At 46.7% G+C, this 26,119-nt stretch overlaps 1 protein-coding gene across 12 annotated transcripts in view; it reads left to right on the top strand.

Annotated features, from left to right (window-relative positions):
* The first annotated feature begins 13,580 nt into the window (after nt 1-13,580).
* FOXN2 (forkhead box N2) overlaps nt 13,581-26,119 on the top strand; it is a 46,019-nt gene continuing 33,480 nt past the window's right edge. For 2 of the 12 annotated variants that reach the window (XM_068940050.1, XM_068940037.1), the window contains exon 1: nt 13,581-13,746. The gene's annotated coding sequence lies outside the window, so the exon portion shown is untranslated. Of the gene's footprint in view, nt 13,855-14,068; nt 14,180-20,995; nt 21,012-26,119 lie in introns of those variants that run through there. The other 10 variants (XM_068940044.1, XM_068940047.1, XM_068940041.1 and 7 more) reach the window with 8 other exon arrangements.

The following is a 26,119-nucleotide window of genomic DNA, read 5'->3' as shown; positions in this document are numbered from 1 at the left end:
GTCTCACTCTTAATCAAAATCAAGCTCCCGCAAGCTTTATAAATTCACAGACTCCTGATAATGCCCCAGGAGTTTCTGGAGGTGCTGCATGACGTGATCTCCCGCTGCGCGGCAGTTGTGAACCCTGCTGGTCTTGAACCAGGATTAGAGACGCACGCGGCCTCACTGCCACTTTCCACCACTGAGCAAGCCGGCTTGCAGTGGGTCTGCGTTCAGGCTCCCTCCTTTGCAACAGCTGGGTGCAAACCAGCTTCTTAAAGTGAGGTCTCACCTGCAGGTTAGGCGCTGTAAGAGAGTTGATGTCTCCTACCATCCCATCCCTTCTCCCACATGGGAATTTGGGCACAGCTCCTTTAGCCTGTTTTCTCGTGACTCACCAGCCATACTCGTCTTATCAAATGCATTTGCAGTAACGCGCCGTAATTCAGTCCTCTCTTCTCTCCCCCCCCCACCCCCCACCAATGACAACACACTTCACGTTTAAAAAGTAAAAGTGGAAAGTAAATAGCAGAATATAAGGAATACAGATCACTGGTTTCTGATGTTTTAATGAGCTCTGTGGTCTTATCCCTGCACCAGTCAATGGAGCCAGCTCTGAGCAGTTCCAGACTCATAACAGAGTCTCATATAATTTTTATGCTGATTTTCTCCATTGCACATTCAATATAAACTGTGCTCAGTGAACAAAACACGGAGTTTAAGGGCTAACTTTGCCCTCTCACTGACGTTTTGTGTGGCCAAAAAGAGAGCCAACAGCCCTTTAATAGTAACCAGGGGGAACGAGAGGGAAATATGATGAGAAAGTCTGAAACTGCCCCCGCGTTGCTGGATGGGGAAAGGAGAAGAGCGTAAGGCTGAAGAAATGGCTACGGAGGGAAGGCTGATGGAGGGCAAGAGGCTGCAGTTGCAGAGGCAGCACGAGCGGCCGGAGGAGGACGGACCATGCGGAGCGGGGTGAAGGGTACGATTCAGAAGAGCAGCGTGTGTGTCACAGCTGGAGCCAAAGCAAGGCCTGCTTTTGATTTACTGGGTCCAAAGAACCTCTCTTTCAAAGTGTCACTTCACTGTGACAACTTCACTTTCACTGGTTTGAACTTCACCGTTCAAATCTTTACACGTCTCTTTTGTTACCAGGGTTTCAAAGTGGAATGAATATGCAGAGTGAAATTCAGTAACGTTACTGGGTTCCTATTATTTCATTCTCAACTAAAACGAGCCTTGAACGGGGATCAAAACCCTTTCTAGGTGTGTGGGCACAGACATATATTACCCCCTCTCCCAGAATTTCTTCATGTCCTTCACACCTACAACCCATCCACCATTTCAGCTGATTTTTAACAACCTGCAAATTCTCCCTCACATCCAGAAATATCCTTAGGGAGCTTCTGTCTGCTGCTCACGCTTGGCTACCATGGCGATAAGTGTCTAAGAGGTGGTCGTGCTGCCTGCGTTGGTGCTGTATGGCGACCCTGAAGCTAGCCCTGCGTCAGCTGGTTCACGTGCCAAAACTACCCAGCTGAAGAAGCTGGAGAAGCCACTCAAGCACTGCAGTATTGTTTCCCTTCCAGATATGTCAGCCTGTGTAAAGGTCTATACTACCAGCCCAGAAGGATGTCATTATTACCATGGCTACCTCTGATACCAGCAGATACACAATCAATGTGTTTAATGTTGACAAGCCGGCTGTGGGTACTTTGACAGTGAAGTGGATTAAAACCTTGATGATCTGTGATGGATACTGTGGATGTGCCTAAAAGGACTGGCTTCAAGAGAGAAAGCTTTCTGTACTTGATCGGGGCCATTATTGGCATGAGGTTTGCTGGCCACAAGGAGCGCATGAATATGTCCACCAAACAAAATCCTGTAGGATTTTGCTGGGCCTTAATCAGTTGGAAGACACCAACTTCATGATTGCTACAGAGAAATGCACCAGCTGGAGGTGAACAGTCTTTCTTCTCTCCAAATAGCACAGTAATCAACAGGGCACTGGAGTCCAAGGTATTTTCCAGGGCCTCATCCATCTTCTCCAGCTCTCAGCCATGAGATTACACCCAATGACAGTGCACTGAAGAGAACAAGTTTTATTCCACAGCTGGGAGTTTCAAAACAGTTGTTCCTTCAGCCCGGCACAACCTGCCCAGGCAATGAAAGAGTGAATTATTTTTTGTCCACATACTAAAGACAACAACTTAAATTACCCTTTTCTCTCATGCTGTTTAGCTTTGAATGATGGCAAGGTCGCAGGCTGATACTTTTACCCGCTTGGTATGCCTTTATTTCATTTCTACACATCAGCCACTCAGAAACAGTTAACAGGAAACATGCCAGCCCCCAGACACATGGTGATAAGGATTTCAGAGTTCATTAGCTGAAAAAAAAAGAGTTTAGAAAAAATGTGGCTTTGGCTGTCAGAGGCAGTACAGCAACCAGACACATGGTGTTTCACCAATATTTTTCTAATATTATTTCCAGCCAGGGAGCCTGTTCAAAATCCTTGACTGGAAGAGGATGTGGGTTTTCCAGCTTAGCGATAAAATATCCTCTGTGGGAGGGTGACTTTTCTTAGCTTGCTTGAAAAGTCATCAAGAGTTGGTTTGCAAGTACTAAATCAGCAGTTACCATTTGCCTCATACAAAGACTTCACAGACCGTCTTGAGTTCCTTTTGTGTGAAGAGATTATCAGGCAACTTCAGGAATGGAGGGAAATTCAGACAAACATTAATTTGCTTGCAGAACCAGGCTGCAAAACCATGACTAGCAATACACCTGGAGCCTCACCCTGTGTATGTCCTAGACAGAGAGCGTCAGGAGCCCAATATTGCCCTTCTTATGGGGTTTTATCATATGATGAAGTCACTGGAACGGATAACTTGGATTGTCTGGGTCAACACTTTGATGGCAGTGAGAGCGTAACTCCATAGCAATCTCCTGACATGACAGAGTTACACAGAGAGCTGCATACACCGAAACAGGCAATCCTGTTTGCCTCATCCATTGTCCCGCTATATTTCCTGGTTTCTTTTCTTTTCCTCCTTATATACTTCTGCAAACACTTCCGACCTCGTACAAATGGAGGGCCAGTCTCACACACAATCTTTTTGTCCTGGTTGAACCCCCCTGAATTACGTGGTCAAGGGCTAAGAAGGGGAGCCAGGAGAGCCAGCGTGTTTTTTGCCCCCAGCTGGAGGCACAACCACCTCACGGCACATTCTGTCCCTCCATGGCAACAGTTTTATCCATCACGACCTACAAATGGCTTGCGAATATGCTGCAGTTCTCCCCATGGCAGTCACAAAGGTGGCAGCGGTCACGTCTCTGTGGCTCCAGCCACCATTCCTCACCAGAGCACACCTCCGAAACAAATTCCCATGATAATCTTCCGATATTCGCTAGGCTATCCACTTCAAGGACTGCAAAGACCTAATTTAAGTCTATGCACTGGTGTCTGTTACTGCTCCTCGGCCCTTTCTGCTATCAGAGTGCCCATAGGTGCCATTCCTACTCCGTTATCTGTCTGAAAACCCAACATATGCACTCCCAAAAGCTGGATATGGAGACCTGTGGTCCTTTTTCCTGCTGGATTTAGGCAGCATCTGTTCACTACGTTTCGTAGTACACAGGTACATGGGCAAAAAGAGCTGGTAGGCTAATCATAGCCATCCCTTGTCTTGTGCTAGGCGCTCTTCAGTTTACAAATGTCCTGGGAAGAAGGAGATGTTTCCAGTGCAGATCCCAGTTCATGGAGCATCCCTTAAAGCAACAGCCTTGGAAAGGCTGGTGGATTCCTCTTGCTCTTGGCTTGAGCATCAGGATGGCATCACTTCAGGCTTGCAGGCTTGCTGGCCTGTGTAAGGGCAAGTCCAGAAATGTCCAACAGTAGAGCCAGAGCTCTTCTGCTCTGTTCCCAATTCAGCCAGAAACGTGATGGCAGATTGAAAGCTAGTTCTTTCTGGAATTAGTTCAGAGATGCTGAACCCCAGCCCAGCACTGTGCGATGACCAGATGCTGTTCACCTCTCAGTCCCTCCCTCTATCAACCTACCCATCTATAAGAGGAGATTATAATGACCAGCTGCCTTCAGACAGCATTTTGATATTAAGCATTTGCAAACACTTGAAGATGATTAGATTAAATATAGACTAAATACAAGCTGATGTGAGGAGTAAGGCTTATTATGTGCGGTAAGGCTAGGGGGCAGCTTTCTGCTTTCATTGGGCTTTAAATCATACATTTCATTTTTAATAACAATGTAGAACCATAAAACTATTGTTACTGAGAGGCGTCATAATGAGCGCTTTGCACTGAAAAAAAAGACCCTTTCCTTTAAAAATGCTCAGGTTCTCTTTAAACTATAGAATCCCTCATAAGATATTTAACTGCAGATTAGAACTTGAACTATTGCCATCCACCTTAAAATTTTAAACACCAGTATAAAAATGAACCACAAATAAATTCAAGTCCTGCAGAATACATGGACACAACAAGTGGAAAGATAATAGTTAAACAAGCAAGTACTCTCCTAATCATAACAAAAAGATATCGCCATAATACAAGGTGAAAATAGCCAGAAAGCAAATAGAACACACCATTGATTGAGTCCTTCATTATCTGGTATAGCTTTTAATGGAGGAACCTGCGTGTGTGTCGTTGCTCTTATCTCACTAAAGGCAGTATGCACACACTGTAAAAACCAGTCTCTTCATTTTCTGCTTGAAAAGATCATTGTGAAAAAAAAGTGTCAGGGAGTGGAGGTCATGCTGATTTATTGGCAATTAAATCTGCAGGATTTCTGCACTCCTTTCAAAACAAAGTATCTCTGGGTAATTCAGCCTGGCAGATTACATAGTGGGCTATCTACTAAAATGCATGAATCTTTCTGTTTGCGCACAACAGAAACAATTGACTTGGTCTTATTTAGGAAATTGCTACTATTTTCTGTAAAGTGCTTTTATTTCCCATAAGGAGAGGGAGGTAAGTTATCTCTTAAAAATGTAAAATTCTCTCCAGTAGTAAAAATGCGGCTTTTACTCATCCATTGTTGAGCATAGAATGTCTACAGATAAACTTACTCCTGGTTAAGTGTAAACAGATGACTATGTTAAATATATAATCCAAGCACATTTCTAACGGAGATCACATTTGCTTTACTCCATGACTCCGTGTTGGATTTATGCGTTCCTGAGTAGGTATTTCCACACAAGCTTTCAAACTAGGCTGCTTCAGCCTGGTCTATTTGTAACACTTTTCTAGGTATATCATTTAGAAACGTGGAAAAAAGTCATACCCTTAAGCGCCGTAGTTAAAGTGGCAAAATCTTCACTATTCTGTTTTAGCAGAACCATCCTCAAACTGGTATGGACTTGCATCATTTGCTGAACTAATATAAGCTATACCAAAGAACCAGATGCAAGTATAATCTCTGTTCCCACCCAAAAGTGTTTCCCAGTGTTGCAATAACAGCAAACTCTTTTCAGCGTAGATAACTTAGCTCTGTAACCAGTTTTACGTATCCAGTGGTGTAATGTCTTACTGCTTTCATGGTGCCTCAGCATACGTTTTTCGGTTCTTGGACATGCAACGTGCAGTGCAGGAGGAACAAGCACTGCAAGTATCAGATCAGCACTGAGTGTCTTTCCAGTTGGGGAGGTGCCTTTGGTTGTGCGGTTGGTAAAGCACCTAATTATTCATTTTAGCAGAGAATATTGCCTCTAGAACTTCCCTTATAGTCACTTGATTGTCTGAGTTCTGGATATGCACTTGAGATACTCAGGGGTGAAGAGTGGATCTCAGGAGAGGTTAGCAGATCCTCAATCATAGGAGAAAGCATATTCAGCTAAAGTGAGGGCCTTCCTATCTGCCTATACACAGCTACAATGAAGTTTGAATAAGAACTCAAACAGGGAGTTCATTTAGGACATAGCTAGAGATGAGAGAAAGAGCAAGCGTGGCACGCAACGGGACCGTGGAAGAAGGACGTCAGTGCTAGGAAGCATTCATTGCACAGTATCCCTCGTGGCTTTGCCTTGGCAACAAAAGAGATCAGAGAAATGCTGGACTGGTAGTAGGAGAGAGCAAACCAGGAAACATTCACAGACAAAAACTGCAAGCAGAAAGTCACCCTTTGGGAGCTGAGTAGGCAGACGCACCAACCTGGAGAAACAGGAAGTCACTTTGAAGCTACTACTTCAAACAAGTCACCAATGCAAATCCAAGATGCTGCTTGCAACAAGAACCCCTAGAAGAAGCAGGTGTCCAAACGCTGCTGGACCAGTATTTCTCTCATGGCAAGAAGGGATGTAAATCCCTGGGCAGGAACAAAGTTAGCCAGATCCTGAGAATACCAATATGCTTTGCTGCTTTGAAGGAGGCCACACTGTTGCTAGGCAGTTGAACCTGATAAACTCTTCTTTTGCTGGCTTTCTATCCTGGTTGTAGGTCATGTGGATCAAAGGGCCTGTGGTTTCATGATGCAAAGTGCTGAGGCAGTATAAACCCAGACTGACAGCTTAAACCTGTTCCAGAAGTCTTGACACAGTAACTTAGACTCACTGGCTCTGTGCTGGTTCTAGTACTGCATGGCCATGTCACTGGGCCTCTAATTAATTTGCACCTGTGCTTTTTAGCAGCTCCCTTCTTGCCCTTGCCCACTCTCCATACTCATAGGTCAGAGATATTTCTGTATGCTGCTCCCTTCCCTTCTACGCACATCCCCCTGGCAGGTGCAGTGTCTCCTTCACGGGACACGGATGTTGTCAAATCTCAGGATTAGCCCTAGCCCTCAGGGAGTGGCTTTCCTCAACATTTGGCACCTTGACTGACAGTCCGACAGCCTCGCAGACCTGGATCTAGAGCCAAGCCGGGCCCAAATGAGAGCCAGCTTTGCCACGTGCAGTGGTCAGCTGCCCCTGCTCCTCTGTACCCTGGTCCAGATTGCAAAGGTTTGCTGGGTCTAATGAGAAGCTTCTGTCCAGCAGGTCCGTGCTGGCAACGCACAGGATTGTGAAATCAATAGCACCATTTTTATGCCAAAAGTCACAGGATCCCTGCAACGAGCAGGTTGCCACAATCCCAGGTAAGAAAGCCGTCTTTGCAGGCCTATTGCTGCTTTCGCTTTTTTGTTACCCTTTCCTAGGCAGCGTGCCAGGCTCCTGGACTTGGCTAGCAGATCAGCCTGGCGCTAGTTGTACTATGCCCTGCTCTGCCTTGGCCCGCACCTTCCTGACCCACCCTGCTGGCTCTGGCCTGAGTCAAGATGTGCGCCATACCCTGGCACACAGACCTGGAGACCTTCTCCCCCTTTCAGTCCTGCCCTCCACACTCCTGGCTTGTCCCATCCATAAGGTGCCAGTTGTGAGAAAACACATGCAGATGCCAATACAGTCATTGTTTTTTTCTCAGTACAAAAGTCACATGTGCACCCCTCTAAAAATGTAATCATTGATCATACTCTGGACTTCAGATAACACTTTGAGGCTATGTATAAATAGCTCAACACAGTAAAATAGCATCCTCTAGGTGTTTGCTTGGGGAGCAAGTTTCTCCGCTGACCCTGCATAGATGACTGTTCCTATTTAGGAGTGCAGTGCGTCCACAGGTAGTGGCAGGATCAATGACTGACTGGTGTCCTTGGTTTGGGTGAGGAGGTGCTTTCATGGATTTGAGTGGATTACATCAAGTTCGTGTAGTACAGCCTGTGGAGAGTCTCTTATGTGCCCCTCCTGCCCTTCCCCACTCCTCTCAGGAGAAGCAGACTGCAATTGCTGGAAAGCAGATTTCATCTTCTCAGCGGATCCTCTTAATTCCTGTTCCCCATGTAATAAGTCTGGACAATAGCCTGCTCTGCCCAGGGAAAGCCTTTTCCCAGGATACACATACCATCTACCATCAATGCCTCGGATCAAGTTAAGAGAGACGGTCTGAGGATGACCCTGTCTTGAGAGAGGAAAGGCCTGTTTTCTGTCTGGAGCAAAACGCCCAATAAGCACTTCCTTTTTTTTTTTTTTTTTTTTTTTTTTGCTTAAGTTTCACCACCTGTGGAGGGACCGAGATAACAAGAGCCATGACTGTGCCTTGAAGCTGAGAGGATAGCTCGCCTGTGGCAGAAGCTGTGCAGGAACCTGGAAGGGAGAGCTGCAGTGATGAGCGAGGCCCTGGCAAAGGAGAACGTGACTTGTCCTTGGGCAGGCAGTACACTCAAGCACAGCCCTGGAGCAGGGCCAGGAGGCATCAGCAGTTTCTGCTGAGCTGTGTTGGTCCTGAGCAGGAGCTGCAGCGGGTGACAAGCAAATGAGGTAAAGTGGAGGGCACCTCCTGCCACTTCCCCAGCACCCTCCTCAGCCCCTGCAGTCCCTCTTCTCCGTACCTCCTTCAGCCCCACAGGAACACCTCTTGTGGAGATTTGGGAGCTTACAAGTGGCACTCCATGGACATCCTGAGGAGCTGTGGAAAGGCCTGTGGTATAGTACCATGACTGAGCTCTGTCCTGGCCGCTTTAAAGGTCTGCACCTGTAAGTAGTACTATGTCCTTGTTATGTCTGCGTTCTGCTTTTTTTGAATCCTGTTTTGCTATGGGTTTCCTCCAGCGGTTCCTGTACTTTTTCTGCATGCAGTAGAAGGCTGAAATGTTCTGGAGCCCGTGGGGCAGTGCTGGGGGAACGAGAGGGAGAGCGAGGTAGCATGCAGGCTTAGCCTGCAGTCGCTGCAGGCCTGGACTATGGGAGAGGACAAGCTGCAGGAAACGATGCTTTAATACCTTCAGTCCAAAATTTCAGAACAAGCAGCTTTCAGGGATTTTGCATAAAACGGTCTGGCAGGGCATCCTCTATGCCTTGGCTCTGCAGGTTCTCATGGGTGAGCAACCGAGATGCAGAACAACACGGGTGGCCTTGGCTCTGTTTGACATTGTTGCTCCCAGCCTTCCACCATCTGTTCTCTCTTGCTCTCACAAATAGTGTGCAGGATTTAGCAGGCAAGCCGGACCGTCGTAAGGAAGCAGAGCTCAAACTCAGTGCTGACCCAAAACAGAGAAACAGACACTTACTCCTCAATCATCCAGCAGCTGCCTGGAGACTAGAGGCATCCTGGTGCCTGTTGAGTTTGCTGCTGAATAGCTTCAGAAGCCAGTACGGGCATGGACAGGCAGACCAGGCAAATATCAGGAGTGATGCTAGTGCCCCCATGATGATCCGAAAGGGCCTGCAGTGACGAACCATCCCTTCCTAGTCGTGAAGAATCATGAATAGAAAGGGACTGTTGGACTCTACAGATATCCACACCTGTTATGTCCCTCATTTTGAAATTTTTCTGTTTACTTGCAATCCTGTTCTTATCAAAAGTGCTGCAGTAGAGAATGAGTGGCTAGTGTCCGTCATCAGCACGGAGGATAGCTGGCCGGCTATAACTTCCTCCCCGTATGTACCCTTCTCCTGTGTACCAGGAAAGCCCGGCGTCTTTGCGTGCCTCAGCTCCTGTGAATGCTGCCCGGCACAGAGCCATGCTCCTGCTGCAGGCAGAGTGACACTGAAGCATTGCCGCTGGGGCTCCAGCACGCACGTGGTACCCTAGCAGGAACATGCTATTTCTTCATAAGGTTGCCTCTAGGAGTAGTGGCCGGCCAGAAAGTGAATAGCCTTGAGGAGCAACCCTCCACCATCACTGTAGCTCTAGGGATACTAAAACCCATATCCGTGGCACATGCCTGCTCTGTACCCTAGCTGATCTGGCCATGCTCACTCAATATGGTATGTGCCCTGCCTGAACTGAGTCAACTCTGGATGCCGCAGCACTGCACAGATCGGGTGTTGCAGAAATGCAACCATAATACGCATTTTTAGAAGATACCATGCTGGTGCATTACTGTGTTGGCTATCATAGGAGGCAGAAAGCCAAAGGCTTTCCGGGGATTGTCCTCGGCCTTCTTTTGCCTTCTCCCTCTCGCAAAACCCACCATTGCGGCCACTTGTGCATTCACAGGTAGCAAAAGAGTAAAGGACTCTGGCTGTTGCTGGTGGTTAATACCGGCTGGGTGAGGCAGAAGGCACTCCAGAAAACCTAAGTGCGTGGTTGCTGCCTTTAGTGATAACACTAATACAGAACTGCTGGATTTTTAACACTGTTGTGCAGTTTGACGACAAAAAAAAACCCATAGGTAGACATACTGAAGAGTAGAGATAATTGAAGAAAAGAAAAGAAAGGGGACAACATCTTTCGGAAGGTATAGAAATACTGTATTTCATTGGAAGTGGTACACTACACCTTTGTTTTAATAAAATGGCAATTCAACGTGCAAGTTTTATTTTTGTGAACGTTTCCATGAGGGGACTGTCACCTCAGTTCAAGGCACTTTCAGTTTTTCTCTTTTAAGTTTTTGTTTGCTTTTCTTTCTTTTAAATTAAAATATAAAATGTGAGAGGGGATAAGTTCCTACTGAAGTTAGATTGTATTTTTAAAGGGTAAATGTTAAGTCTGTGGGCAGCTCTGCTTTAAAGGCCAGGGTGTAAATGTAATCAGGCAACAAGGAGGCGAGAAGGGATGCCACGGTTAGTGGCCCATAGTGGAGCCTTCGTGTAATATGTTGAAAGCAAATGGATATTTAGTTTTGCGAGTGCATTCCAATGGCTTTCTTTAAGGTAGCCAAGGAGCTGGACAAAAGGCAAATCAGTGCACCCAGATTTAAGCAGACAAACAGCAATCGGTATCGAGAAGGAAAGACACTATATGGCAGGGAAGTTAGAATATGGTGCAAATACTGCCTGTGCTGCAAACAGAGCCACAAACCCTACGTTTGCTATGAGAAATGCAATGACCTTGTGTACAGACAGTAGCTTTTAGCACGGTAAAACACATGTCATATTTTCTGGTTGAGTATGTGTGCTTCACAGGACTCTCTAAAAAATATGGGTATTTTACCCCACACGACATAAGACTGTAGAAATGTATCAGCCTGCAGAAATGCTGGTAAAGATCGCTTCAGTTATCACCAGTAAAATCGCCCAAGAAACGGCTCCTTCATTTAAATGACCAGGTCAGTAACAGCTTGTGCTTTATACCAGCCCTCTGCTTTGGACCCCTACCCTTTTGGACCCCTTGATCTGAAGCAGATGAGGTTTTTAGCTTCTCCAGGCAAGTTGCAGTGCATAATTTCTTGGACTGAGGAGGACCAGTAGCTTAGGCAAAAGAGCCTGTTACTGGCAAAGCTTTGTTGGTATCAGCAGTGCTGATTCTATTTTTTATGGTTTTTATGGAATCAAAGGTGCCTTGAATGTTAGATGGATTTAGTAATACATAATTAATGTAAGTGCACTTCCATTGCCTGCTAAGAGGGTAGAAAGGTCTCAGATAACTTCTGAAGCTGTAAAAAAAAGGGTAAAATGAATCATAATGTATTCAGTCAGTGGAAATTGGGTAGGAGCAAAACTAAAGTTGCTGAAAACTTGACAATTATTCTGGTCAAAACTGTGCAGTTGAACTGTGTTTCTGAATCTGGTCCTGCTTTATGACACAGCGGAAAAAATCTCTATATGCTGCTGGATGGGCTGAGCCTCAGTGCAGCTGGATGCGATCTTCTCTCCCGGAGAGAAAACGTTCTGTCTGTTATAATCCTGGACCTGATTCATCCTCACTCTGAAAAGAACCCAAGAGGTTATTCTCTGAATGGCAAATTATTTCAAATTGAGATACTGGTTTCAGCTAATGTGGAGTGGGAGAATTTCCTTGAAATACATTCCTGTCCTACGTTATAAATAAAAGTACTGCAATGCATCAGAAGCGGACAAAAGGCAAGCGCCCTTCAGAAAGCAAGGAAACCTTGCAGAGGATGGATAAACTTTTTACTGAGTGGCAGGCGGGATGCAAAACGCAGCATTTCTTCCCTCTTTCTGAGAATGATTTCCCAGATCCTATTATTATGTCGTAAAACTGTAAGTGTACACAGCGCTGTAAACTCTGCTTAAGCAAACAGCAAAGTTCTTGCCCTGAAAAGCTTAAAGCTAAAGGCACGAGCGAATACAATGCAGTACAACACAGAACAAACACAGGGGCATGTGGTCTTTACAGCTGGGATCCTTACTCTTTGTTAAGTAGACACACACACACAAAATAAAGCAGATTTAGTCTCTTGGGAAAGAAAGTCTCATCCTGCGAAAAATGTGTTCTTCAGGGGAAAAGAAAAAAGAACACAAAACACCAATAACTACCAACACAGGCAACTGCGGGTCCGCGAGGGGAGGGAAAAGGGAAGTAAAACTTTGAAGAGGATTTACATTTTTTAATTTGCTGCTGTTTCTGTACTTTTTTGGAACTGCAAATATAAAGCTTTACTGAACGTACTTTTTCCAGCAGGTTTATAGCCCAGAACGGCATGGGATGCTCTAGCGAGCCTAGAAACCCTGTGCGCGGCGGCCGGATTGCCTGCGGGTTTCAGGATTTCCATGGCGTCCCGCGCTCCAGCTGCGGGCTGCAGCTCCTCCAGATCAGCTGGGGCTTTTCCAGGAAGGGGCTCGGCCGGGATGGCGCGGCGCCGGGGCGCTTCCAGGGACTGCTCCCGCGGCGTCCCAGGCCCCGGGCTGGCATGGCTGAAGCCCCGCAGCGGGATGGTCCCCACGCTGGGACGGCCTCAACCCCACGGCAGCACAACGTGACAGGCCCCGCAGCGGGACAACCCAGGCCCTGCAGAGGGATCGCGTCACGGGCCCCGCTGCGGGACGGCCGAGCCCCACACTGGGGCAGTGACCCAGGCCCCACGGCGGGACGGCCTGGACCACATGGCAGGATGGCCCAAGCCCCACGGCAGGATGCCCTAGCCCCACACCGGGGCAGTGACCCAGGCCCCACGGTGGGACGGCTGAGCCCCACGCTGGGACGGCGTCTCAGGCCCTACGGCGGGACGGCCTAGCCCCACCCTGGGGCAGCGTCCCAGCCCCACAGCAGGACGCCTTAGCCCCACACCGGGGCAGTGACCCAGGCCCCACGGTGGGATGGCTGAGCCCCACGCTGGGACAGCGTCTCAGGCCCTACGGCGGGATGGCCTAGCCCCAACCTGGGGCAGCGTCCCAGCCCCACAGCAGGACGCCTTAGCCCCACACTGGGGCAGTGTCCCAGGCCCCACGGCGGGACGGCCGAGCCCCACGGCGGGACACCCAAGCCCCACGGTGGGACGCGCTAGCCCCACCCTGGGGCAGTGTCCCAGGCCCCACGGCGGGACGGCCGAGTCCCACACCGGGGCAGTGCCCCAGGCCCCACGACAGGACGCCTTAGCCCCACAGAGAGACACCCGAGCCCCACACCGAGGCAGTGCCCCAGGCCCCACGGCGGGGCGGCCGAGCCCCACGGCGGGGGCGGCGGCGCCCCCGTCACCCCTTCCCGCCCGGCCGCCGCCCCGCCGGGCGCCGTCTCCGCGGGCGGGCTGGAAACCGCCCCGCCAGCAGGGGCGAGCTCGGCCCTTCCTGCTCCCCGCACGGGGCGCAGCGGGGAGGCACCTTCCCCCCCATCCCCAAACCGAGACTCAGGGGCCGGGAGCCCCCTCGCCGCCGCCCCGGCCCCGCGGCGGGCGGGCTCGGTCCCGGCGGCGGCGGGCGGGGGGGGGGGAGGAGGAGTTGGCGGCTTAGGCGCCTCGTTGCTATGGGGAAGGCGGGGAGGGAGGTGCCGCCGCCGCCGCTGCGCAGGGAGCAGCAGCAGCTGCTGCGCCCTGACACATCCCCCCGCTGCCATATTGTGTGCGCCGCCCGGCCGCACGGCTTCATGACCGCGGTGAGTGAGCGGGCGGCCGCCCGGCCCGGCCCGGCCCGGCGGGGCGCGCTCGGTTCCGTCGGCTGGTTTGGTGGTGCTGCTGCTGCTGCTACTGTCGTCTTCGTTTTTGTTTGTTTATTTTATTTTTTATTTTTTTTTTAAAAAACAACTCTGAACGGTTTATAACCGGGAAATAACATGTGGCGCTCAAGTCGTGCCGCGCTTCCCGCTCGGGGAAGGGGCGCTGCGCCGGGCGGCCGCGGCTCGCGTGGGGGCTCGTGAACGGGAGCGAAGCGTGGAGCCGCCTGCTGCTGGCCGAGAGGAGGGAGGGAGGAGGAGGAGGGCGAACGGGATTTTGAAATATGTCAAAAGAGAAGCGGCCCTCGGAGGAGGGAGAGGCGTGCGCTGCGCGTTGGGCCCCACTCGAGCAAACGAGGGACAATGCGTGTGAGTGGTGGGTTGGTTTTTTCCCTCCCCTCCCCCTTCCGTTTTTATAAGTGGTTTAAACGGCAACGTGCGGAGGCCGAGCTGCGCCCCGAGCCCGCCGTCCCGGGGAGGGGGGGGTCGCCCCGCTCCTCGCGGCGGCCTGAGGAGGGGCGCGGGGGAGCCGTGAGCGGCGGCGGCGACCTGTGTCCGGCGGCGCCGGGGCCCCCGCAGCGCCCGGCCCGGTCCGGTCGGGTCCGGCGCGGCGCCTCGGGGCAGGGTCCCCGCGCTGGTGCGGCCGCGCCGCGAAATGGCGCCCCGCCGCCGCCGCCGCCGCCACCACCGCGCTCGGGGCGGGGGCAGCGCGGCCGCCGAAGACCGGACCGGACCGGACCGGGCGCCGCTCGCCGCCTTCGGGCTCTGCCCTTCGCCGCCCGCGCCACGAGCTGTACCCGCCGCGGCCATTGTGCGGCGCGGCTGCCGGGAGGGGAGGGCGGGCGGGCGGGCCGGCGTGTCCGTGGGCCGCGGTTCGCCGGGCTCGTTGTCCGCTAACGGCAGGGCAGGCCGGCGTGCCCGATGGGCAGCGCTTTGCCCCCTCGCCCCTTTTAGTTTCCGGAGCTGCCGGCGTCTTGCCGGGTGTGCGCTGCGCGCAGCGTGCGCCTGAGACGCGGCAAGAGGTGCCACGGCGCCGAGCGGTTTCGGTTTTTCTAGGTCCCCCCCCCCCCCCTCCCCCGCCAAGAGTTTTGACAAGATCACAGGCATAACATCCCGGAGCTGCCTGTGTGGTGGTGATTCCGTCAAACAAGCAGTAAAGCGTTTTAGTTTATTCTGGTGCGCGTGGTGCATATGAACCTCCGTTTTGTGTTGGACGAGGCTGGTGGGAGTTTTTCTACAGGAGCGCAAGTGTCTAAACGGTTTATACCACTACTGCGTTTTTGAAAAAAAAAAAAAAAAACATACGGGAGAAATAGCAGAGGGAGGCAGATGTGTTACAAGTGTCATACAGGTTTTCTCTCTCTCTCTCTCTCTCTCTCTCTCTCTCTGTCTCTCTCTCTGTATATATATATATTTATATATATATATAAAAAAGCCTTTTGTTCGATGCATACCAGCAGGTTGGGTTTGCCCGTTCTGATTCAGAGTTTTCTTACTCTTGTGCGTTGGAGAGTTTAACGCTGAAGTACCCTGCTGGCTTAGGAACGGTGTAATATTGATTTATAACATGTTCTAGTTCAAACATACAAATACTCCTGGCCTCTGAATTTTATTTTTGGGTTCGGTCAAGGCCCAAACAAAGAGGAAAAACAGAAAATGCGGAGTAAACTGGAGCAGGGCCCAATAAACTTGCCTCCTCACCTTGGTGACTGGCTGGAGATAACGTTTTGTGCAAAACGTATCATTCGGTGTTTGCAGCTACTAATTTATTGGCACAAGTTTAGTGCTGAGAATTTAAATTAGCAGAAAACATAGCTTCAAACAATGATGTGCGAGGTATGAAATTGTCCTTTTTATTTTTTTTAACCAACTAGAATTATCTGCCGTCTTCTATTTGTTACTTAAATTTCCTTCTCTGAAGGACTGTAAATGTTACCTAATCAAAATAATTTTACGTGTCCATTTTGCATGGTGTTATTTTAGTCTTGTTTGCTTAACAATACCTTTTAAGGAGTGAAGTGATGAAGTAAATCATTGTTATTCCTTGCCTTGGTCGTGCACTGTCCACCAGAAGGATTCAGGTAGGTAGCTGGGGACAGTAGCAGTTTCTGCCGTCTCATTTTAATCTTCTGCATGTCCACTGGAGCCCTGAGTAACTAAGCTGTGCATATTCTCTTAGCCTATTGCACTTGCAAAGTTAAATACTTTAGATGAAATCACTTTAGATGCTTTAGATTAAATTAAATTCACAGGGGTTAGTGCAAAACATGTTCTCAGTATTTGGAATGGTCTAGAAGCCTCACAAACTCATTCTACTGATGTATGGTAACTCACTAAGTCATGATAATTTTAACGATACATACCCTAAAATCCTGTTATTGATGGGCTTGCATTTAAATGGACTTTGGTAATGGTTTGGTTGTAATATACTGATACGTGAATCATTTAAATAAACTTCTGTTTTGTTGGTTCCAGGTCTCTTTCCCCCTATCAATCTGATGTGATGCAAGAAAAATTAAACTGGCATTATTATATGTCAGAAAACCTTCAACAGTTTGTCTATTTGGTGTTTTTTTTAGGCAGGTGCTAACTCGTGTTTCCCAAGCTCCGAGACAGCTGGAAAAAGTCAGCTCTGAACTGAAAGCCATATAGTAGCAATTAATGTGGCACAGAGCTTGAGCTAATGAACTTAGCTGCAAGGCAGCATATATTATTTTTGAACTCAGCATCATGCTGCTGCAGCAATATGGCTTCTGCTCAGGTCTGACGTGTATCCAGCTGTCTCTGATGCTGGGAAAAGCTTTCATGTGCCTAGCTGCAAGATGCTGTACAGGATATACCAGTTCTCTTGTGCTATTTGTGGAACAAGGTAGTGAGTTGTCACAAATGATTTCTAGGGTGACATGTTTCTTATTAAGTATCTCTTATCTATTAGTATCACCAACATCTTGGAGCTGGCCGAACGTATAGTGGGGTGGACTGGGGAGAAGTACTGCATGCTTTGGCAGTTAATTGCTCTCACTTGACAGAAGCAAGCAGGACTGTAGGAAGTCGTGTGTGTTTTGGTTTTTTTTCATTCCATTCAGGTTACGGTCACCCCTGGCATGCAGGGTGAAAGAGCAGTATCCTCACTGTGGAGTCTCATGCAGGAGGTTGACTTGTCCTTTAAACTCACAGTGCCACCAGAGTAGCATCTCTGTCTCATCTGTACTCGCCTTGCTCTCTTCCCAGTGTGGCTGTTCAGCAAATGAGACAGGAACCGGTCTGGGTTATAGCTACCACTCTGCCCCCCGCTTCAGTTTTTTCCAGCTGCATCCTTTGATCCAGTTCACCACACCAATGTCTGTGCCAACACTGAATCTGTGTAAGGGTGGAAATGAGCAGCCGGGGTGGTGAGAAGGGAAGAAATGCTTCTTCTGGCGGTTGTTGTTGCTTATGCAGGTTTAAAACAATTGTCAAGCTACTACTTGAGTTTTACAGAAGTAGGGAGGAGGGAGTAGTTCTGACTTCACGTGTCTGAGCTACCTGAAATACATAGAGAATTTTTCTGGTTTTGTTTTCAGCTTTTGCTGTTGTTTTAATACAGCTATAAACTGAACTCCAGCGTCCATCATGTTTACACTTGCAGAGTGTGATGAAGATGCTGAGTTGGCTCTAGTTGCAGAGTACCTTTCGGGAGCAGAGGGATTTCGGGAAGCTGGAGGCACTGACCACTTCAGGCATGCAGTTCTAAGTGCTCTCAGGCGTTTTGCTGGAATAAAACCTGGTTGATGTCTTTGTTGTCTGAAGTCTTTGTTGTCATGATCTTGACCAGAGGATGAAGTTGTGACTCCTGTAAGTGCTGCAGCCTAAGCTGTGCTGGAGTAGCTGTGTAGGCATTGGTTAGCTCAGAAGTAAAATATTTTTGATCCAAAAGGGATGTCATCCAAGGAGTGCACTGATTCAGTAGCTCCAGCTGCCAAACAAACAGCTCCAGCTGTCTTTCTGGAGAGCGGCGGTAGAAGGCGCCAGCATTGCTAACAGCTCTCTTGGTGTAAGAATGTGCCAATCCAGGAAGTGTCTTAACGGATACAGGGATGTGCCACTGAACTGTCAAACTAGCAAAAGGACTACTGGACAAACAAGTGTCGTGGCTGGGAAAGAAGATAGTGGCTTAGAGGCACGTGAATCTCATTTTTTGCCATCTTTATTAAATGCAGGCTCTGCTTGATCAACTGAGTTGGCCTGAAAACTTGACATGTTGAATAAAAGCAAACTCTTGCTGGACAAGATAATTTGGTTTAGGTGCCATATACGGATTTAGTTTAAACCAGTTAGAAACAGATGCAGTTCTTGTGTAGAAATATGGGTTCCCATAAAAACAGTAGAACTGCATATGCTCTTTCATTAGGGTTATAATTCCACCTTCCTCCCCCGTCGTCATTCCTTGGCTACTCTTTGTTGGGGTAAAAAGGAGTTGGTATTTATGGGAGGAAGTACACCAGACGCTTTGAAGACTTTTGCCAAATGCATGTTGCTGTGTTAGTAATATTGCGTCAGGATAAGCTGGATAGCTGCATAGCTGGGTTATAATTTGGAAGGTCACAGAACAGAAGGGTCTGATGGTCCGTCCACGGTCACTATTGCCGTGCGTCTCTTATGCCATTCTGTTCAATGGGATAGTCTTAGGGCAGCACCAAAGTGAAAAATTAGCTCTGTAGAAATACAGCTTTCCTCTCCAGGTTGTAAATCAAAGAAAAGCAGCCCGTCAGGCTTTCTTTCCCCTTAAGTAAAGGTTGCCAGCTTTATGGCTGGAGCAGTGCCTGCTTATTACTGTTTAGCACAGGTGTAAATTCTGTCCATTTTATTCTGTTTGGGTCCTTGAGCTTGCTTTTGTTGTTGTTGCCCCTCCCATGTGATGAGATATGTTGTGTATAAACTGATACAAGAGATGTTCCTGTGTTAGTTATAACTTGTTTATTTTTTTAAGGGAAGTGGATAGACAGAGCAAGTGCCTCCATCTACCTTTTGTGCCTCACTGCGTGAAAATTAAAATGGTGTTGCGTAACTTCCTGTGCAGAAATTCTGCTGTCATTGGCACTTAGTGACTCATATAAGCACATTGCTTTGTCTTTAAACAAGTGTGCACTTGCAGACTGTAAACCTTGTCCATATCCCAGTATAGCAAATTAAAGAATTGATTGCTGCCTTATTTCTGTGTGTAGTGTGTGTGTGTGTGTGTGTCTCTTCCCAGATACCAGAAGATTCCTTGGCTCCCAGAAAAGAAATTTGCAAGAAAAACGGAGAAAGTGTCTCGGACGTTTCTTAGGCGGGCCTTTGTGTGTGATATACGTGTTTATTCTTTCCCTCTCATATTAGGTGTATCTTCCAACGTAACGTTCTGAGTGCACGTTATGGGATGAAAACTTTCTTACTCTTCCTTACCGTGTTAGATAAAAGTATGAAGTGATATCTCAGGGTACTCGCAAAATACGATTCAAGTCAACAAGGGGGAGCCAATTTGCCCATGCTTAGGTAATAAATTACTTGGTACAACAGAACTGCTGTCTGATGCCAGATAGCATCCTTATGACCTCTGGGTATTTTGTCTCCTTCCTTTAAAACGTTACAGCTTCAGAAGTGCAAACATGAGAATGTATTCCCTCTTGCAAAGAGCTGCTGAGTGCTACTTAATGCTGAGTGCCTGGAGGTCTGTGAAGCCAGTAAGTTGGGAGAACTAGCTCTTGTGTTTAGGATAGAAGTAGCCGTGGTACAGAATAATTACTTATGTACAAGAATCATTTTAGGGAAGCTTAGAATTTGCATACATGAGATTTATACCAAAAATCATTACGTGGAGTTTGGCTTTTTTTCTATTGTGTTCAATTTTAAACCGTCAAAAATCTCAAAGTTCGAAACTTAGAGTAAACTTTAGAGCCCTTTATCTTTTTTTTTTTTTTTTTTTCTTCAAAGGTTAGGGTGTGTTAGGCACTCCATCGTTAAACCGGCTATTATTGCTGCAGAAATCTTCTCTCCTTTTTGCTTCTGTATCCTGTAGAAAGAGTAGAGTAAGTTGGGCTAGGGGCAGCCATGTTTTCACCCCGTTCCTGCTGGAAGGAAATCCTAGTGTGATATACTTGGGACAGCCATCCCCGTGTACGTTGGCTGCCTTGCAGAACAGTTATTCTAGGCTAAATTGGCTAATGCTGCTTCTTTGAACTTATTAATGGAACACTTTTGAAATATAATCTTGTAATGTTGGGTTGAGATAAGGTTTAAGGACTCCAATTTCTATGATTGTGTCTGTACGCCAGCCACTGTCTGTGAGAGAGTGTGTAAAGCGCAGCTCCGTTCTTCCTCTGAAACTGTCGCTGAACCTGGTTGTCTGTGTCAGAGCAGTAGCTCAGCCCGGCTCCATATGCTTTTCAACAGCATCGTTACGTATCTTTGACTTCATTGCAGTGACAGCGTTTTCCATCTATTAAGTGTTCGGTTGGTGGTACGCAGGCAGTGCTGCTTGATCTTTGTATTGTTTTCTTATGCATGTTATGTAAGTTGGGGATCCCGCCAGTATATTTTGCATGAATTGCGGTTACGTTTATATTGTGGGCTCCGCGGTATATAACTCGATGTATTCCCAAAGCCTGTCTGCATAGCAGCTTATGTTGCTACCGTTCTCAAGTTCTGCTTCTTTTTTCAGATTATTTTTAGTGCATTCCAGTCTTGCAGTCTATAGCTACTTTTAGTTTCCTAGTTAATATGCAGTCCCGTTTACTTTCTTTTCAACCATCTTTTGCTGCGTTATGTTCTGCTTAGATTTGGGGCAGTTATTTAGTTCCCTAAAAGATTATCACCGCTTTCAAAGAGAACTTAATGACTGAAAAACTTGCACAGAATAAAACTGTTTGAGCAGTTGGGAGCTGGGAAGCCTGTTGCCAAACACCAGCAATAATTACTCAACCTTCAGCCTCTGGTCTGTGAGCCAAAATCGCTAGACCAGTTATCAGCAAATTAGTTTGTTTTAGGAAAGTTGACTAGTCAAAGTACAAGCTAATATGTTTCTGGATTTTTGAACATGCTATATGAGAAGTGTCAAATATCATCTTGTATTTTCATAGTTTAGCTTTGTTAACACAGTGTTTTTTTTTTTTTTCCTTTCAGAGAAACTACGTATCTTCTGTAGCATTTCATTGGAAATGGTGTACCTTTAAAGTACAAGCCTCTGTATGGTAAACAGGACAATTTTGCTAAACAAGAAACCTGACTGGCCCAGTCATTGTATTGTGTGGCTGCTGTATAGAAGGAAAGATAACTTTATGCCACAGTCATTATGAATAGAGGGGTTTATTCTGATATAAAGTAATTTCAGAATAAAAAGCAGAGTTCAACAGTTGCAGCATAAAATTGAGAGAAAGACAGCCAGTAATTTGAGCAGGTGGGAGGGGAGAGTTCAAGTTTTGTTTTTAAAACGGAGAGGGGGAATCAGAACTAAGAGCTTTGCTTCACTTTGCCGTTGGTTCTTCACGTCTGCTGTTGATCCGCACAGGTCAAAGTAGCTGTTGAACAAAAAATACTAGCTTACTGAGCAATGCCTGTGTGCTTCTGAGGATGTGAGTGGGTACTACTTACATATTTAGCATGTCTCAGTATATATGGATGCTAATTGATTGTTGAGTTTTTAGCCTTTTTAGTGTCTTGCTTACAGAGCTTTCGGGATAGGATTTGAAAGAAAATGAGCTATACTTCAATGCAGAAGTCTAAGCGTATGTCCTCACTGGGCACCAGAGAGTCTTGAAAAGCTGTGATCAACACGTAGACTATAAGGAATACCTCAGTAGTAGTAGCTTGAAAATAGAAATCAATGAAAGCTATGCGATTTCACAAAAGTTGTACTGGTAATGCAGTAGTTACCTTGTGTTATGGCTTTGATGTTGCTCTTAAATCTTGCACAAGGTCACTTCAGATAAAGCTTCCAACTGTCGGTTTTCAGCTGAAACTCAGGAGTTCTGCTATTTTAATGCTGAAGTAGGCAGAAAGGCTGCATGAAAGAGATAATATTATGGTTTCTAATGTTGGTAAATTGTTACTGATACCAGCTGAAAAGTAGCAATGAGAATACTCACTTCTGTTTCAAGAGGGTGGAAGAGATGTGTCAGTTATCTTGAAAAGGAAATTAGCATCAGAACTATTTTGCAAGGCATTTGCTGAAATGGCTCAGTTGTAAACATACCAATGATTTACTTTTTTGTTTTTAATTTCATTTAGCAAGCGCTAAACTGAATTTAAAAAAATAGGACTTGAAGATTCCTTTTGAAAAGCTACTACTGGCAATTTTTCTTAAAAACACTTTCTCCTATGACAGCAAGTTTTTTTTTTTATTCCCGAAATGCCAAATTTTTTTTTTTTTTATTAGTTTAGGTTTTGCTGTTTGCCAGGTTTTCTGTTAAATCTAATAGTTGTATTATATTCAAACTGTTTTTAATCTGCATGTTTTGTGAGGTGCAAGGAACTGGGTCCAAAGCTGACTAATGTCTTTGGAAGGAGTTGACGATTTTAAATTCTTTGTGGACAGAACTATACTAATTGGTTGAAAGATTCTGGGACCAAACATGAAAGGCCCATCTGCCCAGAATCTGGTTGCTGTCTCGTCATATCTCAGTATTGTTTTCATTGAAGTTATTTATTTTAATCACAAAAGCATGCTCTATGTGTGTGTATTTAATAACAAATAAAAACTTGCTTTTATATAAATTAGAAAATTAGGTGAAATCTGTCCATCCTTCTCACCCCCTGCCCCACTCCCCCAAGCTATGATAAGGTTTTAGTCCTTTCCCTTTAAAATTTTGCAGAGTGATTTTTAACTTCTCCTGATATTGGATCTTTTCATCAGTTTTCACTACTTTTTTCCCCCTCCCCTAGTTAGTTCCCAGGGTTTGGGAGAGTATTGACGTTAAAGGGTCATTTAAAAATGAGGGAAACTTGAAAATATTCCAGTAGATACCTGGAAGCCCTATTTCTTTTCTTTTGAGCCATACGCATTACCAAGATTAAAAAGAAACTTATAAGCCTACAGGTTTCCAGATTCTCTGCTTTTCAGACTGGTTTTAATGAGATAAGCACCTTTCTAAACCCGATTATTCTTCCGATTCTCCTCTGTATTTACAAGCCAAGAGGAGTGGGGGAGACCATCACTGCTGTGCTACTGCCCTGTGAGAACAGCTCTTTGGCCCTTTTGTTTTGGTGATGTGTTGTGCTGGGGAGTGCAGCTGCACGCATTTTTCGTCTGGAGACAACGGATCAGTCACATGCCGGGTTGCCTAAATCTATGACCAAGAGGCAGTCTTATCCCCGGGAGACCATAATGCCTCAGTTGTCTTGGATACATGACATCATATAGCATTGTAATCAAATATAGGCCTTTTGCAGCGCTTTTGGGATTTAAATCTGACCTCCGATCTGAAAAGGCGCTCTTGTGAGATGGACGGAATATTGTGTAGCAGAGCCTGAGACAAAGGAGGGGAGGGAGGGTGGGCAGGAGGCTAGAAGGTTGGATTAATGGAAAAATGGTCTGGTGTCATGCTTTTAGTGCTCCTGGTCAAAAGGATGCAGTGCTCTTAACACTTCCAGCTTTTTGTCACTGGCCTTTCATTTGTGGTACCAAGATTTTTGTTGTTGTTTTAATACACAAAGATTTCCTTAATCGGTCCTAGGCTGCGTTCGAGTGAACTTGAAAGTTTACTGTAAACGTGCACGTGTGAGTAGTGGCAGTCCTTTATACGTGTAATTCTTGTGCCGTTTTAACGGCGCAGTGCATACACCAGTGTATTTAAGTCAGTATAATCCCTGATGTAGATACACTTCTCATAAATGCACAGAAATAAGCAAAATCAATAGAAGAGTTTAATATTGGTATAAAGGCTTGCCTGCAAAAAGCACATACTGTTTTTTGAGGGATTTTTTTTTTTTTTTTTTTTTTTTTACTCTCACAGAGCCTAAATATATTGGTAAAAAAACCTGCATGTAGACCACACCAGTATTACTGTTCTGTACCTAAGGCTGCACGCCCTGAACTTGTTGCAGAGAGCACAGTTACAGAGCTGCTCTCATTTGCCATAGCTGTGATGTGGTTAAAAATCTCTTCTGGCTCAGAATTATTTCCTCTTCCTCAGGCTTGAACAATGCGTAGTACTTTTTTTTTTTTTTTTTTTTTTTTTTTTAAAAGTCTATCAAGGAATTGCTGCACTGTTACCGAGTTCCATGTCTTCCCAACTATACCGGTTTAGGTGACCTACTTGCTTGTCTAGTCCTGCAGAAATGAAAAGGTATATTTAGTTCTGGAGAAGGTTGTCCTAACCTGAGGTACTGGTGTACGTGTGGGTGCTGTATGGCACCTTTAAATCTGATACCATTGTGCATCAAGTACAATTGTGTACTTCTGTGAAAAGAAAAGACCGGTCAAGTCAGCTCTGTTAGCACAATAACTTGGCACAAAATAAGCTGCAGTATGTTCTCGGTTTATGATTGGTTGTTTTAATAAAACACCAGATTCTTTATAGTGGTAGAGTACTACACGGCAAAATGATTTTTGTGTAGCTATCTATGCTGGCAGTCTAATGCGTGGATAATGTATGCTGTCTTGGTGCAGTGTATCCACTTAGCACTTCACAAAACAAGGGTGTGCAAAACATACTGGTTCATGGTGCAGGTGGTGCTTTACTACCTGTCTTTGATGTGGCAAGAGACGCAAGTGGCAAGATGCACAGAAAAGTCGTTGAGTAGCTGCCCTCAAATGGGTTGGTGAAGGTCCCCCTTGCCACTGACAGGTGACGTGAGCGGTGTTTCCCAACGTGGTCTGTTGCAATGCAGAGGTGCCCACAGTCCCACTGGTGCCTGCCTGAGGCCACCCCTGCCTACGCAGGACCTTGCCACCCGCGGCGCCCCAGCAGCAGGTGAGGGGCAGATCCTGGGTGGTAACCAGGGTCAGCCGAGGGGCTAGTGACAGCCGACGAGGCCCTGAGTCGAGCCAGCAGGCCCGACTGGGTGAACATCAGGCATACATCTGAGACCCGATGGCTTACAAAGTGCTTCTGGCTCTAAATTCTTACCAGGAATACAGGTTTGCTGATAGCTCTAGGACAACTTTAATAAGAAGGTGGTCAAAATGGTCTTAGTTTCCTAGGACTGGCTCTGTAAGAGGTATCCCGCTTTCAGCTTTGGGTAGATAGGTGAACCTCATTCACGTTGTTGAAGTTCCCCTGTTGTTTCGGCACTGATGACCTTAGCAGGGCCTGTTAGCAGACGTACAGAACAGTTTGATGATGTTGACCGCAAGGGAGGTTTATTCCACAGTGCTTGTGAAACTTGCAGAGGAATACCACTTCCGTCTTTTAGCAGTAAGAGGTCTAGGCTGTGTGCAGTGCTCTACCAGGAAGAAAAGTCTCTCTTCTAAGTTGAAAAGAATTCAGATCTCTCTCTCAGCTGTGCACTGTGAGTAGTGACCATAATGAAATGATGGCTGTGCCTTGCTGGTTTTGGCAAAGGTAGTAATGCCGTCTTCAGTACAGCTTGTTCCCACGGACCTGGCTTCTGCCAGAGCTGAGACTTCTTCAGGAATGACCTGCTGGCAAAATCATGCTTCATGTTGTGCGTCGATTTGATGACTTTCTAGCCAGGAGATCGAGCAATTCACTTATAGACTGAGGGATGAATTTCTTGTAGAAATTCTTGTTCTTTTCTTGTAGATTATAACAACAGCAGCTTAACTGAACTTGAGAAACCTTGCAAATTCTAGCACTTTTGTAGAGTAAATGACAAAAACTACTGCCATTAAGTTGGCGTAGGGTGGAGCTGGTTCTTAGCTCTAAAGATCTGTTAGCAAATGTCTTGTTGCTAATCCTGCAGAAGATAACAAACTTGCTAATAGCCCTCTGACAACATTTGTTGTGTCAGTGTGGCTTCTTGTGGTGTCAGCAACTCACCAAGGTTAAGATGGGGAATTTCCACTCCTGCTTTTCCCCTTGCCCTATGCTTCTTGCCTACTTTTTGCTACCTCCGGTATTTGTCAGACTGGCTCGCAGGGGTCTAACTCAGTAAAGGAGCAGAAAACTACCCCAAGAGCGAGTGTGTTTGTGTGTCCGTGCGTGTGTGGCGGGACATTTTCCTCTGTTAAATGTGTTCAGTGAAGGGTTTGACATGCCAGAAGCGGTGCAAAGGTGGGAGTAGGATCATCATATGTTTGGAAAAGGAAAGAGGAGCAGGAGGGAAAGGGGAAGCAGGTCCCTTCAGTTTGCCCAGGGATCACACAGTACTGCAACAGCAGTACTTTGGCTTTACTTAC

Source organism: Struthio camelus, chromosome 3 (assembly GCF_040807025.1).
Source record: "Struthio camelus isolate bStrCam1 chromosome 3, bStrCam1.hap1, whole genome shotgun sequence".
NCBI classification, from domain to species: domain Eukaryota; kingdom Metazoa; phylum Chordata; class Aves; order Struthioniformes; family Struthionidae; genus Struthio; species Struthio camelus.
The sequence above is the reverse complement of the archived record's forward strand: the minus strand, read 5'-3'. Positions and strand labels throughout refer to the sequence as shown.